Genomic DNA, 17,106 nt, shown 5'->3' with positions numbered 1-17,106 from the left:
GTTTTTTATTAATGCTCAAGAAACGTTTATTATTAATGTTCAAGAAACGTTTAATATTAATGTTCACGAAATGTTTTTTATTAATGTTCAAGAAACGTTTAATATTAATGTTCACAAAATGTTTTTTATTAATGCTCAAGAAACGTTTATTATTAATGTTCAAGAAACGTTTAATATTAATGTTCACGAAATGTTTTTTTATTAATGTTCAAGAAACGTTTAATATTAATGTTCACAAAATGTTTTTTATTAATGCTCAAGAAACGTTTATTATTAATGTTCAAGAAACGTTTAATATTAATGTTCACGAAATGTTTTTTATTAATGTTCAAGAAACGTTTAATATTAATGTTCACAAAATGTTTTTTATTAATGCTCAAGAAACGTTTATTATTAATGTTCAAGAAACGTTTAATATAAATGTTCACGAAATGTTTTTTATTAATGTTCAAGAAACGTTTAATATTAATGTTCACAAAATGTTTTTTATTAATGCTCAAGAAACGTTTATTATTAATGTTCAAGAAACGTTTAATATTAATGTTCACGAAATGTTTTTTATTAATGTTCAAGAAACGTTTAATATTAATGTTCACAAAATGTTTTTTATTAATGCTCAAGAAACGTTTATTATTAATGTTCAAGAAACGTTTAATATTAATGTTCAAGAAACGTTTAATATTAATGTTCACGAAATGTTTTTTATTAATGTTCAAGAAACGTTTAATATTAATGTTCACAAAATGTTTTTTATTAATGCTCAAGAAACGTTTATTATTAATGTTCAAGAAACGTTTAATATTAATGTTCACGAAATGTTTTTTATTAATGTTCAAGAAACGTTTAATATTAATGTTCACAAAATGTTTTTTATTAATGCTCAAGAAACGTTTATTATTAATGTTCAAGAAACGTTTAATATTAATGTTCACGAAATGTTTTTTATTAATGTTCAAGAAACGTTTAATATTAATGTTCACAAAATGTTTTTTATTAATGCTCAAGAAACGTTTATTATTAATGTTCAAGAAACGTTTAATATTAATGTTCACGAAATGTTTTTTATTAATGTTCAAGAAACGTTTAATATTAATGTTCACGAAATGTTTTTTATTAATGTTCAAGAAAAGTTTAATATTAATGTTCACAAAATGTTTTTTATTAATGCTCAAGAAACGTTTATTATTAATGTTCAAGAAACGTTTAATATTAATGTTCACGAAATGTTTTTTATTAATGTTCAAGAAACGTTTAATATTAATGTTCACGAAATGTTTTTTATTAATGTTCAAGAAACGTTTAATATTAATGTTCACAAAATGTTTTTTATTAATGCTCAAGAAACGTTTATTATTAATGTTCAAGAAACGTTTAATATTAATGTTCACGAAATGTTTTTTATTAATGTTCAAGAAACGTTTAATATTAATGTTCACAAAATGTTTTTTATTAATGCTCAAGAAACGTTTATTATTAATGTTCAAGAAACGTTTAATATTAATGTTCACGAAATGTTTTTTATTAATGTTCAAGAAACGTTTAATATTAATGTTCACAGAATGTTTTTTATTAATGCTCAAGAAACGTTTATTATTAATGTTCAAGAAACGTTTAATATTAATGTTCACGAAATGTTTTTTATTAATGTTCAAGAAACGTTTAATATTAATGTTCACAAAATGTTTTTTATTAATGCTCAAGAAACGTTTATTATTAATGTTCAAGAAACGTTTAATATTAATGTTCATGAAATGTTTTTTATTAATGTTCAAGAAACGTTTAATATTAATGTTCACAAAATGTTTTTTATTAATGCTCAAGAAACGTTTATTATTAATGTTCAAGAAACGTTTAATATTAATGTTCAAGAAACGTTTAATATTAATGTTCAAGAAACGTTTTTTATTAATGTTCAAGAAACGTTTAATATTAATGTTCACGAAATGTTTTTTATTAATGTTCAAGAAACGTTTAATATGAATGTTCAAGAAACGTTTAATATGAATGTTCAAGAAACGTTTATTATTAATGTTCAAGAAATGTTTTTTATTAATGTTCAAGAAACGTTTAATATGAATGTTCAAGAAACGTTTAATATGAATGTTCAAGAAACGTTTAATATGAATGTTCAAGAAACGTTTATTATTAATGTTCAAGAAACGTTTAATATTAATGTTCACGAAATGTTTTTTTATTAATGTTCACGAAATGTTTTTTTATTAATGTTCAAGAAACGGTTATTATAAATGGCTAGTCAATCGAAAAGAGGCGGATGACTTTTTAAAATATCAGCGAAAAAAGCGACCCCACCCTGTAGAAAAGTGCCCAGTGGAGGGTGAAGGAAATGATGCTTTCAGCCAATTTTTCGATATTTGTTGTCCGAAGGGTCGAGCTTCAAAAGATAGTAATCTCGTGAAAATCTGTTGCCTCTGTCGAAAGTTTTAGGCAGACTATACATACATACATTTGAACAAACAGGTGAAATTTATATTATAGATGTTCAAGAAACGATTATTATAAGTGTTCAAGAAACGTCCATTATAAGTGTGCAAGAAACCTCCATTATAAGTGTGCAAGAAACGTCCATTAAAAATGTTCAAGAAACGTCCATTAAAAATGTTCAAGAAACGTCCATTAAAAATGTTCAAGAAACGATTATTATAAATGTTCAAGAAACGATTATTATAAATATTCTAGAAACAATTATTATAAATATTCAAGAAATGTTTTTTATTAATGTTCAAGAAACGTTCATTATTAATGTTCAAGAAATGTTTTTTATTAATGTTCAAGAAATGTTTTTTTATAAATGTTCAAGAAACGATTATTAATATTGTTCAAAAAACGTTTTTTATAATTATTTAAGAAACGATTATTATAAATGTTCAAGAAACGTTTATTATAATCTGTTAATGAATTAACGAGATTTTTGCTTAGATGTTAAGAATGAATTACCTGCTGGACTTGATTCTGTAATTTTCCATAGAAAAGTGTTAGTTTTTCATTAAGATAAAAAAAGCAATAAAAATAAAATGAAATAATCAGATAGATGAACTCCAAATTTTACCTTAAAAGTTTTTGCAAAAAAAAAAAAAATAATAATAAATAAATAAATATAATAATAATAATTATAATTATTTACCAAATTCTAATGAAAAGTAATCGATTGAATTTGCCTCTTCAGATGAAAATAACTTCTTTGGTATTTGTAAAATGAAGTCTACGTTGTGCAAATTGTTGATTTTGATAATCTGTTGAGAGTGGTGTAAATTTGGATTTGAGTTAAAAAAAAAAAAAACAACAACAAAAAAAAAAAACGACTTCGTTACTTAAAAGTAAATCTGTTCAATTTTCTTGATTTCAGAGTTCTTGATAAGATGCAAAAAAAGTATTTGCAATTTTATGGACTCCACTCTCTCTTCTCTGCAGTTTCTCTCTAATAGACGTGATGTTGCTAGTCTCAGTCTTTTCTTATGAATGCAATTATAACACGTGTTCTTCAGAATTGTCTGATCTATTCTGCTTCTTTTGTTCCAGCTCGTTTAACTTGCACATCACACTGGTCTCACTGTTTCTTCCATTTGTACGTTTAATAAAAACGAGATAGAATAAGTAAAGAAAGATTTTTTTTTATTTTCTAAATATAACGCCATTTTGTTTGATTTTATTTCCGCTAAATAGATTAGAAAGCATCACGCTTTCATAATGTACCTATTTACTATGCCTCCCCACGGGACAGAGTTAGACACCAGGGTCGTTTTTTAACGTGGAGAAAAGGTACAAAAATAAAAAATTGTCTCAGTCGTGAAGGACTGCTCCGTCACCGAAAGAGAACAAGAAATGGAAGTGCAGCATCTGAAGAACAGATACTACACTTTGATCTTGACCAAAAGGCCAAGTAAAACGCTACGACAAAATACGTAACTGTAACACGAGTGTTCTGTGTGCACTCGACGCTTCACAGACATCATTTCGTATTAATTAGAAACAATTTTGTTGCCAGTTACTGCAGAATTATTGGATGAGCATTGAAATTTACTATCTGTCCACGGAGCACCAGAACTTTGGAAAATGTGATAGTGCTATTAGATTTAATTGTTTCAATTCAACACAATCTCCACAATGTTTGATACAATTAAGCTTTCCGACAAAATTTGGAGAAGAATTCTTCACTCGACTATGCAAATGCATTCATATATTTTGTAAGAACAAAAACGCAGCAAGAAAGATCATGAAAATGATACAAAACTTGGAAATTCAACATGTCCTCCATATTTCTTTTCACATAACTCCAATTAGAGTCACATGACTGTTTATCAAAATCTTCATCTTTGTTTTCCTAGTCAATGATCCACAAAAACAAGCAAGGGAGATCACTAAAAAACTTTATACAAAGAGCAAAACTTTTTTTTTTTCTTAATATAAAGGGAGACAACACCCCAAGCCATTATTGCATCTTTCAGTGATAAAACTTATTTTTCATCCGTGTAGAAAATAGAATGAGATAAAAAAAAAAAAAAAAAAAAACCCATGAGTCGCACAAACGTTCTTTGCATAATCGTTGCTTGACCCAAACTAGAGCAATTAATCGATTTGATTGAACAATGGGCGATTTCACCGATTCCAATGACAATAAAAATATTAAAAGTGTAGAACATTCAATGACCCTCATTCAATCCCTGACAACATCGGGTCACCCTACTCGTTAAATTATACTTCTGTTTTCATGTTTGACTTCAGAAATGTATTACATATTTTGACTACAGCTTTTAAATATGATACATGTATCCCATTTCACATAAAACTTTTTTGTTTTGAGGATTTTAACAAATTAATGACTAAGTACATTTTCACACAATTATATATGTGTGTAATGCCTCATTTCAGTCTCAAGAGACAATGGATATGCCCTGTAAGGGAAGCTGTGCATGTAATTGCGAGGCAAGACCACACCTCTCCTGAGTTGGCACCGTGGGGGGACTGTATTTATGCTCAATACCTATAAAAATGATATTTTACTTTTTAAAATCATTTTTCTTTTTTCGTTTTTAAAAAAATGTCAATTAAGGATTAAGAGTTTGGAACAAGAGTGCACAGGGTTCTTCACTGATTCTCAGGGGGTTAAAAAATCAAAATTTATATAACTTTACTCCCATCCAATTAATGTTAGGCATATCCTTGTGCCTTATTCTTAAAACTGAATTTTATATAACATAACATTTTATATAACATAAAAAGAAACAAAACAAAAAAACATAAAAAAGTAATACAGTATACCCTCACTTGTTCGTGGTTCTGCAGTTGCAGATTAGGCTCTTCTTAACCCTATCGCATCATATGCTGGTATACCTGGCTAGCGTCATAACATCATGAAAATGAATGCTAAACAGTGTTGCCAATTCAGTGTTTTCCCACTAGATTTGGAGATTTTGTTTGGAATATAGCAGGTAAATTTTGGATATGGCAGCTAGCGGTTATTTTTTTTTTTTTTAATTAAAAAAAAAAAAAATTGTTTTTTAATCTGGTGATTTCATTTACCAGCAAGGTTTGAAGAATTAATTAAAAAAAAAAAAACCCAAAAAAACAAAAACAAAAAAAAACGTTAATTAGTTTAGAGGATACAGACAGCGCCCAGGTCAAGACTGAAATTTTTTATTTTTTTTTTTATAAATGCATAGAATGTATGTACAATGCATATTTTTTTGTGACTGTGTATTAATGTTTCTAATTGCATATTATTACTGAATTGTATTATTATTTCCTGAACTGTGCGTACTATATTTATCTAAGTTTGTCTTTAAATTTGTTCCACTTTCTGTCAATTAATAAATATTTTGTACACATAGAAAATGACTTTACGGTACAGCAATATAAATACAGTATCGGTAACTACACAGTGTTACTGTCCTCAGGTTTCTTTTTTATTAAAATATTGCTGCAATACAAAATTAAGATGTGTTTACATACTCATTATTACTGTAGTGAAATACGTAACTGCATGCAATATTACTGCATTGATGAGGAAGAGTATCTTTAGAAAATGTTTGGAAAGCATTTAGTACTCTATATAATCTCATGCGTAGATGTTTTGAAACTGCATATTCACGGAGTTGAGGGTAAATAAAATAAGCCCTGCAAATAGTGAAGAAGTATTGTATCGTGTTGATGGAGTCTGGAGGACATAGTGTTTCTCATTTAATCCAGAGCATGTTGGGTCCTTGCGCGCGCACACACACACACACACACATTATATATATATATATATATATATATGAGAGAGAGGGGGGGGCATAAGAAGGCTACAACAATTCAGAGAACCGACTGTTATGTTGGTGTGACGTCTGAATAAAAATAAATAAACGAAAGAAGGTCTTATTTTTTTTGTTTTTTATCTTCATATATCCATTTATTTTTCTCCCATTCATTCCATTTTTTTTTTCAAGATAATCATTATCTTGAAAAGTAAATGGGGAAACTAAATGGGGGGAATGGAAAAAAATTAATGGATATACAAAGTTTAAAAAAAAATAACGAAAATAAATAAGACCTTCTTTCATTTGTCCATTTCTGTTCGTACGTCACACCAAAAGTATGGTTAGAAGAACATCGAAAAGGCGTAGCATGTGGAGAGACTTAAAAGTCAGATATAGCTGACCATATCTGGAAAGAAAAGGGAAATCATCTACCATTATGGGATGAAGTAAAAATTATAGACAGAGAGGAACGGTGGAGAGTAAGACGACTGAAAGAAGCAGTCGGGGAATAACCAACTGCAAAGTAGACCTAGTATATAGAATTCAATACAATATGGGAACCAGTAATTATAAACAATAGATTAATATATACAAGTAATAAGTAAAAACATTAATATATACAAGTAATAAGTATAGAGATAGATATACATTAATATATAGTAATAATAATTAGTAATAAATGGTGATATTTACAACTAGAAATAAAGAGTAGGTTTAAGGCTCCTAAAATTCGTACTAAAATTGTCCGCAAGGACCTGTGGCGCAGTGGTTAGAGTATTGGGAAAAATCAATTGTAAAAGTGATATTCTCTTGAAGGTTGAAGGTTCAACCCTCAGTGTGGGCGACCGAAATATACATTTGCGAATTAATTAGAACCTCTATCCAGTCATGGCTGACGGAACCAGAGCACGCTACCCCCATGAAGTAAATAAATTCTGTCCAAATTCCAGAGTTCGACAGAAACATTTCCAAGTTGACAAGATACACCTGAAGAAGGTCGGAGGTTATATCGACTGAAATGTTGTGAAAATCACACTCAAGATGAGAACAGTAGTACGCCCATATATGGAGTATTGTTGTCATATTTTGGGCTGGTGTAAAGGTTTAAAAGAGAGTCGCCAATCTGATAGGTCCTGAACTGTCAGCTAAACTTCAGCCTCTGTCCCATCGACGAAATGTTGCAGCCCTCTGCCTGTTCTACAAGTACTTTAACGGACAATGCTCTGACGAACTGCAAGCACTTGTGCCTCCCACGACGTAAATACCCCCGACAAGGAGCTAAATCCCACCCCTTCACAGTAGAGATCCGGAGATGCAAGAGAGCCTTCTACCCCAGTAGTTTCTTCCCCAGAACAACTAGACTTTGGAATTTCCTTCTGGGTCCCTGCTTCCCCGACTGCACTGACATGCAGAAGTTCAAGTGAACCGACATCTTGCTGCACAACTTCCTACACAGTACTCCTGATGCTTATGTCCCCGATAGTAGCCCCCTGCAACAAAGTGGCAATGTGCCTTGTTTGGGGTGAAAATGTAATAAAAAAAAAAAAAAAATACAAATAACCAATCCTCATCTCAAAAATTCAGAAATAATAATAATAATAACAATACTAATAATAACAATAATAATAATAATAATAATAATAATAACAATAATAATAATAATACTAATAATAACAATACTAATAATAACAATAATAATAATACTAATAATAACAATAATAATAATAATAATAACAATACTAATACTAATAATAATAATAATAATAATAACAATAATAATAATAATAATAATAACAATAATAACAATACTAATAATAACAATACTAATAATAACAATACTAATAATAACAATACTAATAATAATAATAATAACAATAATAACAATAATAATAATAATAATAATAATAACAATAACAATAACAATAATAATAACAATAATAATAACAATAATAATAATAATAATAATAACAATAATAATAATAACAATAATAATAATAATAATAACAATAATAATAATAATAATAATAACAACAATAATAATAATAATAATAATAACAATAATAATAATAATAACAATAATAATAATAATAATAATAACAATACTAATAATAATAATAACAATAATAATAATAATAACAATAATAATAATAATAACAATAACAATAATAATAACAATAATAATAACAATAATAATAACAATAATAATAACAATAATAATAATAACAATAATAATAATAATAACAATAATAATAACAATAATAACAATAATAATAATAATAATAATAATACTAATAATAACAATAATAATAATAACAATAATAATAATAACAATAATAATATCTGTTAAAAGGCAACATAAACTCTAATCATAAATCTCGTCATGCAATTTTGAATGTTTTCTTGTTTTAAAGAAAAAAAAATCTCAAACTTTCTACGCATGTTAATTATTGGATAAAATTGTGTGAACAGTTCAAAGTAATCGACACTGGTCATTTTAATTAGAGATGACCTTGCCAGAAAGAATACTTTCACTGCACAGTACAATTTGGAATCGATGTGATTTCATGAAGAGGAAAGCTTCATTTAATTAAGTATTGTCTCGCTGAAGACGTAACCTCATTTCAAGAAGGTGAAAAGAACAATGAGTACAACGATCTACTTTCCATGTAACATCGATACGAATATTCGAATGATTCTTCTGGGTCGAATAATGGAAATCACAATGATCAGGATATTTACAAAATGGTTGCAATACACAACTGCATAAGACAACTGTTATTATATAAGCTGAGTTAGTCAATGTTTATTTCAATAAGGCTTTTTTCGTTCCAATAGAATCTAATCACACAAAATACATGCTACAATATTCATCAGTTTAGACCTCTTCCTTGTTTTGCTATATAATGCTGGTTCTGTGTATTTCTAGGAGGTCTACCTGAGCTATCAGAGTCAGAGTACCCCCCCCCCAAAGGTGCTGACTTTCCAATCACATTTTCCAACCCTTATGTCACATTTATCACTGTGAGAGAGAAATAAATATCCATCAGTTTTCGGATTGAATTTCTATTTTCTTGCCTCCCCACGAAGGCAGAGTTAAACACAAAGTAAGTTTTTTAATGGTTTTTAAACACCAGCTCTTCACGAAAGAGCATTTTGGATTGGGAAATTAAAAAAAAAAATTATTTTTTAATCATGTTTCAGTCTAAAAGAATTTCTTTACTAACGAAGGACAGAAAAGATGAATTGCAATATCAGAACAGATGCTACACTTTATTCCTAGAAAATTGGGATTCGATCTATACATACTTCTATTTTAATTATTCTAATTAGCCATAATCAAGTGACCTATCTCTTATTATCTATCATTTTCATACTCTCTCAATGCATGTTGTGTGGCTCCTCAGACTTATTTTATGCATTGTCTATTACTCACACCTCTCTCTCTCTCTCTCTCTCTCTCTCTCTCTCTCCATTTACTAAAAGCTGAAAGTAATAAAGATGCAAAGATTAAAAAAAATTGGAAAAGTTCATTACAAACAAAAAGAGAATGTCACCTCGGTCACATTATCTAACCTGGAGTTGGTATGGAAAAGGAAGAAAGAGAAAAGAGGAAATATCAACTGTTCTACATCTACTTACACAAAAACTCATTCATTATTTAAACCATCAGAGTCCTGCGCACATCTTCCATATACACTCCAGATTTGTTCAAGTACAATACAGTTAACAATTCAGAATTTGGACAAATATTTCATCAGTGAATTCCACCCCCTCTTCCTCCACCACACACAATAAAAAAAGGAGAGCGTTTTAACATGACAAGTTCATAATTTACATTTATTCACCTTGTTATGTTATAAACCTTTTGGCTATGATCACAACGTAGTATCTGTGTTATGTTGTGGCAGGCAATGCCAAAGGGCTGAACGATTATTATTATTGATTTGATAACTTGTAGAAAAAGTTATGCAGGAGAATATTTTGAAAGAAAGGAATGTTTAGCTAAAATATTTGTTAAAAATCTAATGGACGAATTTTAACTTAGATTTATAAACAAAATAGTACAGAAATTTTTATGTAATAAAATAGATTTAGGAATTCAATTTTATAAACAATCAACAATGGAATTGACCTGATAACAAAGAGAGTAGGTTTTGGTATATAGACAAGAGATACAAGAGTCAGAGAAAACAAGGGAGCCGTTGGCGAGAGCAGTTGACTTTGTCAGTCGTGGAAGCATTCGACTGAGTTAACTAAGAAACGATGTAACGACTAAAAGAGAAAACGTTGGAAACGCTTGAAAGAAACACATAACTGTTGAGAATGTGAATAAAATGAGGAAAACCAAAAGACAAGTTGTTACTGCTTCACAGTGAAATGTTTTCTTGCAGTGTCCGAGAAACGAAGGGAGCCACAACCTAAAGTTAGTAGTCCGTTATTAAACGGACATTGTGTGCTTTTGTGTTATGTTTGTTGAATGCAGCCCGAACTAATAATTCTTACCTTTTCCATGTTATGTAAACTCTGAATATCTGGAAATAGTGCGCGCACATACACACACACACAACGAACGTTTATAACTATTAGACGATACGAGCATCGGTTTCATACACATGTATATTTATATAGATTAGACGTGCATGAAGCACACACACACATATATATACATATATATACACACACACACACACACACACACACGCATTATATGCAACCCCACAAAACCCTGATAATACGGGTGGAAGGATAAAGTTATCGCCCTAAAGACAATAACACTACAGCTTTATTTTAAAACTTACAAAAATCAATTCAGGAACTTGCTTATGTAGTAGAGCTGACGTCTATTCTATGTAGCCGCTTTCAACCTCAATCACCATCTCAATAAGGGTCTGGAACTGGGAGCATGCCTTTTCCACAAAGCCGGTGGGAGCTTGGTGAATGGCGGCGATCAGGTTGCCTTTAGTGTTGAGGGAGATCATATTGGTGATGTTCTCGACGTAGGATCAAACTAAGTAGTCCAGTGAGTTCAGGTTGGGGGAGGAGGGAGGCAGTGAGAGAAAGGTACAAAAAGTCGTAGCACTCCTTCTGAAGCCTGGGTTTCTTTCGACTTGTGGGCTGGTGCCGAGTCCTGCTGCCACACACAGCGTCTGCCAGCGGCCACTTGATTGCACCAGGGGATCACCACACTCTTCAGCACATCCAGGTACACTTTAGTGTTGACTTTCAATCCGACTTCAAAGATGTGAGGTGGCATGATGTGGCCCTCACTTGAAACCACACCAAAGACCATTAATGAGGTCAGAAACTTTGTTTTCATCACCCTGGGCATGTCCCTGTTATTCGTGGCAATCTAGCAATGCATTTTTGAGGGTGCTGGCAATGGTCCTGTTATTATAACTTGGATCAGTAGAGAACATGAGTTGTACAGCGGCGCAGCTCTGACCTCGCTCATTGAACATTGTCTCACTTTCAGACATAATAGAAGGATCTTATAGCGTTTGGGAATTGTACACAACTGGCCAACTAATAGATGGTCTGCAACAAAAGAAAACCGGTTTTCATCAAATGGAAATGGAAACATGTCGTCTTTTCTAAGGCAACAATTTCATCGCTCCACCCTGTACAATAACCTAACGAAGTTTTCCTATTTTATACGAACGTGCACGTGTTGCACTCACACAACCTACCGTGAGAAATCTAACAAGTATTAGTCATCATTCTCTGCACAATTGTTGAATGAACATACGCTCATGAACGAGTTTTTAACCGTGAACGAGTTTTATTATTCGAAGACGCTGCCATAGACACGCACGCACAGCTTTGTGTGAGAGAGTCTTAAGAATTCTTCTCATCAGTTCTTAGAAATTCAAGCAACATAGAAGAAACAATGTGAAAGTAAAACAGTTAAAAGCGCAATGGTGGGCGAAGCTGGTTAAGTAAGGGAAGGTCACCTCAAACAATGAAACATAACCTCACATTACCGACGTGCATTGGTTCTGTCTTTGCCTCAGAATTTTTAATTCTCAAGTCAGCATTCACCAAAAACAAAAAGTTGCCATGCTAAATTCAGTTATTCCCAAAAGCCATGGTAGCAAGATTGAAAGGCAATTACGGATTGGGAAACATTTTAAAAATATGTAACTGCATTGTTACATCTTGTTTGTATGGTCATGTGGAAGCGTCACACTCGGTTGCAAAAGCATGGATGTACTAAATCGTAAGAAGGTTGGCCTGACAAGGAAATCATGAAAACTGAAATCAGCTTGAGTAATACCAGAAATTTTTTACCCTGAACAAGTGGATAGGGATGCTAAATGAATAGACGATAAAGATTGTTTTATAATTTCTAAATATCCAATCATATTAGAAATTAAAATATCCAATCGTATTATATTATCCAATCACATTAAACTATTCAATCGTATTATGAATTAAAATATCCAATCACATAAATTAAAATATCCAATCACATAAATTAAAATATCCAATCACATTTAAATTAAAATATCCAATCACATTTAAATTAAAATATCCAATCAAATTATGAATTAAAATGTCCAAATTATAAATTAAAATATCCAAGCATATTGTAAATTAAAATATCCAAGCATATTGTGAATTAAAATATCCAAGCATATTATGAATTAAAATATCCAAGCATATTATGAATTAAAATATCCAATCAAATTATACATTAAAATATCCAATCAAATTATAAATTAAAATATCCAATCACATTATAAATTAAAATATCCAATCACATTATAAATTAAAATATCCAATCACATTATAAATTAAAATATCCAATCACATTATACATTAAAATATCCAATCATATTATAAATTCAAATATCCAATCAAATTATAAATTAAAATATCCAATCACATTATAAATTAAAATATCCAATCACATTATAAATTAAAATATCCAATCATATTATAAATTAAAATATCCAATCACATTATAAATTAAAATATCCAATCACATTATAAATTAAAATATCCAATCACATTATAAATTAAAATATCCATATATGTCTTTTGGATTAAGTTTGGCAAATTCAGTTTCTTTTGGATTTAGAATGTATTTCGTCCGAAAACGTTTGGTGTGCAGCACTAGCAGTATCAGAATTTTGGGGGAATTTTTGACACCCTTAACAGAAAACTGCGATTAAAATATAGAAAACTCGTAATTTCTCTTTCTAAAGTGGGTTATTTATTTTCTTTATAGAATATGCTTCCAAAATAAACTATTTAAGTTGTTTAAAAAATAATAGAAATATTATTTTTCATTGTTTAAAAAACATTGTTTACAAAGTGCGTGCGTGCGTTCTGGGAAGCCATTTTGTTACGTAATGAAATCAATTGATTTTTATGAGATGAATATTTTTCAATTTTTAAACTTTAAAAATCTATCAAAATTTTCCTATTCGTTCAATTGTTACGTTTTTTTTCAGGGTGAATGTAAAATTTTATGCTCTTTCCGATAAACTAAATATAATATTTTAGACAAACGTTGTTTTATAAATTCACCCCCCCATTTTGGAATGTCTATGAGAAATTTAATAATTAATTTTGCTTGAAACGTTTTATATATCACAAATTGAAGATAAAACATGAATAAATAAAATACTCAAATTTAAAACAAAAAATATCACTTATCTGGTAATTTACCGGTAAAGTCCAAAATTTAAATCCTTCTTTTTTCGATAACCACGTGTTATTTTTTTTTTATTTTTTTTACGTGGAAGCTTAATTTTTGTTTAGAATGTTCCAGTAATTAATAGTCGATCAGTTTATATAATTATATTTAATTCCTGGTTTCCTTTTTTTCGATATATAAAAAAAAAAGACGAATTCGGATTATGCAGATGTATAGTATAATAAAAAAAATATTCAGGTATTTCTTTAAGATATTAAAAAAAGAAAAATACAAATGAACATCTGCGTCATATAGTAATTCGTGTTATTGAAAAAATGAAAACTATCAGATTTTTTCTACGATAGCGTCAAGGCACAATAATAAAAAAACCGGACAAGTTATCTCCCTTAAGTCAGGCAAAAACACCGTCCACGAAGGCCACGCTCTGACCGGACATTCAGCATTCTTTGGAGCAGACGTTCAGACGTATTTACTAGTTTTTAAAGAATTTTATTGGAATAATGGTGAGTTTTTTTTGGTTTTTTTTACTACCCGTATTTTTTAACTTTCTGTAACTGATGAGAACGTTGTATTTAAATTTTATTTTGACTTTTTAAACTTTATTTGAGTAAAAAACATTAATTTTTCAGGTAAGTTCACTTTATCGCCGAAAATGTTTCGGCGATAAAAAGTTACGTTTGTATTACTACTGTCTCTGTCTGTACACATAGATTAAAAAGAAAGTGGTCTAAAAACAAAAATATAGCAAATAAATGTTATCAAAGGCAAGATAAAATATAAAAAAAACTCGTAATTTCTATTTTTAAAGTGGGTTTATTTTCTTTCTGGAATATACTTCCAGAACTTATAAAGTGAGTTGAGAAATTCGAAAAAGTTGTCCCAAAACAAATATAGAACAAATAAATGTTATCAAAGGCAAGATAAGTTACATTTCTACCTAACTGGATATATTTTTTGTGTTTTTATTCAGTGTAACAATGTAACATGTTTATTCAGCTCGAAAAACATGCAGTGTTTAAAATTCAAAATGGCGCCCGACTCTCTCTCGGAGAGGGTAAGTTTGGAAAAAGGTATTATAAATTATAAACTAGACAAAATACTGTTAGAAATTCGCTCAATATATGTTACCGTGACATAAGTTGACATATATTCGGTTGATTTTTAATAGTATTTTGTCTAGTTTATTATTTATAACATCTTTTCCCAAACTTACCGTGTTAAAGAGACAGTCGGGCCGGGCGCCGGGGCCCCGGCCATTTTGAATTTTAAACACTGCATGTTTTTCGAGCTGAATAGACATGTTAAATTGAATAAGAACACAAGAAATATACCAAAATAAACTATTACAGTTATTTTAAAAGTAATAGAAATATATATATATTTTAAAAAAAAAAACAGTAATGAATTTTCCGAACTCAATATTTTTCAATTTTTAAACTTTAAAAATCTATCAAAATTTTTCTATTGATTCTATTTTTACGATATTTTCAGGGTCAATGTGAAATTTTATGTTCTTTCCAATAAACCGAATATAATATTTTAGACAAACTTTTTTTTTTTTAATTCACCCCCCCCCCCCATTTTCAAGTTTCTATTAAAAAGTAAAAGTAAATAATTAATTTACTCACAAATTGAAGAGAAAAGGTCAATAAATAATATTTCCAAATTAAAAAAAAAAAAAAAATCCTTTTTTTTTAGAAATTTACCTGTAAAGTCCGAAGTTTAAAACCTTTTTTGAAAAAAAAAAACACATTTTTTTTTTTTTTTTAATAAAACCTTGGTCCTTGCTCCTTTAATTGAAAAAAAAATTAGGGCTTGAATTACATTTTTCGAGGAGTTATAAGCTTGGAAAGATGGGGTGGAATTATTCACTATTTTCACGAAAATTCTGACACTGCTATAACAGTAATACAAACCCATTAAAGTAGTATAAAAAGTAATAGAAATATTTTTTTTTATTTTTTAAAAAACAGTAATGAAATTAATTGAATATTACGAGTTCAGTATTTTCAATTTTTAAACTTTAAAAACCTATCAAAATTTTTCTATTAATTCTATTTTTACGATATGTTCAGGGTCAATGTGAAATTTTATGCTCTTTCCCATAAACTGAATACAATATTTTAGACAAACTTTATTGCAGACAGTTTCGACAGTAAAGTAAAAGTTATTACGTTTGTATTAAAAAGTGGTCTAAAACAAATACATAACAAATAAATGTTATCAAAGGCAAGATAATTTACTTTTCTACCAAACTGGATATATTTTTTGCGTTTTTATTCAATATATAGACAAAATTATTATTACATTAAATATTTGTTTAATCATATATTGTAAATATGAAGAATTCCACACTTTATTCAATATAATCCAATATCGAGATTATTAAGGTTTCTGAATTAGTGGTTTTTTTTTTACACTTATAGGCCTCCGTACATAAGTAAGAGATAATTTTTCACTTCCGGTGTCGTTACAACTTGCTTTAAAGACACGCGTTGTCGCGATATGTGTTGGAAAAATCCTTCCATTTAAAAATACATGGATTATAATACATAAATATGAATAAATTCTCATACAGGAAGATTAAAAGAAAGCATATCTTACTCATTAACCAGGTAAGTTCTTTATTTTGCCGTTAAAATAATTATCGTAAGATTCAAGTAATGTTATTGTTCGAATGTTAAGTGAAGAAATCGACGGAAAAATAAATAAAATTGTTTATTTCTCTATTAAAGCTTTTATGATATTAAAATTTGGTCTTTGCTCGTTTTATTGAAATAAAATTTACGGGTTTAAATTACGTTTTACTATTATTAAAATCTGAAAGAAAGATAGGTGTATATTCAAAATGGCGACTTCGCCTGCGAATGTCCCCAAAATTCTGATACTGCTAGTGCAGCACATTTAGATTTTGTAAAAGGGATTTAACATGATGCGTCTACCTACATATTGACAGATTTTTACAGATGGGACGATGCTGCTTTCTTGTCACTGGACTAACTTTTCACCTGTGCAAGAGTTTTTTATATGATGGAGATGGGACAACAATATAAACTGTGGATGATAAGAGAAGTAATGGGAAGAGGCAAATGACATAAATGACTGAAAGAGGGGGAGGAGAAAGGGTAGAGAGAAAAAGGGGGGGGAATCTATTCTGACATCACATGAGTTTCTTAGATATTTGCGCAT

General features: G+C 29.4%; 1 protein-coding gene across 2 annotated transcripts in view; it reads right to left on the bottom strand.

Moving 5' to 3' along the window:
* Positions 1-17,106, bottom strand: part of LOC145292217 (DCN1-like protein 3) — a 315,593-nt gene that overhangs the window by 69,161 nt on the left and 229,326 nt on the right. Inside the window, exon 4 of one of the 2 annotated variants that reach the window (XM_080138537.1) lies at positions 2,956-2,970. The exons of the other annotated variant lie outside the window; for it this stretch is intronic. The gene's annotated coding sequence lies outside the window, so the exon portion shown is untranslated. The remainder of the gene's footprint in view (positions 1-2,955; positions 2,971-17,106) is intronic. 2 annotated transcript variants of the gene reach the window in all.

This window comes from Euprymna scolopes, chromosome 13 (assembly GCF_053919585.1).
Source record: "Euprymna scolopes isolate OS-2025 chromosome 13, ASM5391958v1, whole genome shotgun sequence".
Taxonomy (NCBI): domain Eukaryota; kingdom Metazoa; phylum Mollusca; class Cephalopoda; order Sepiida; family Sepiolidae; genus Euprymna; species Euprymna scolopes.
This window is presented reverse-complemented; position numbering and strand designations above follow the sequence as displayed.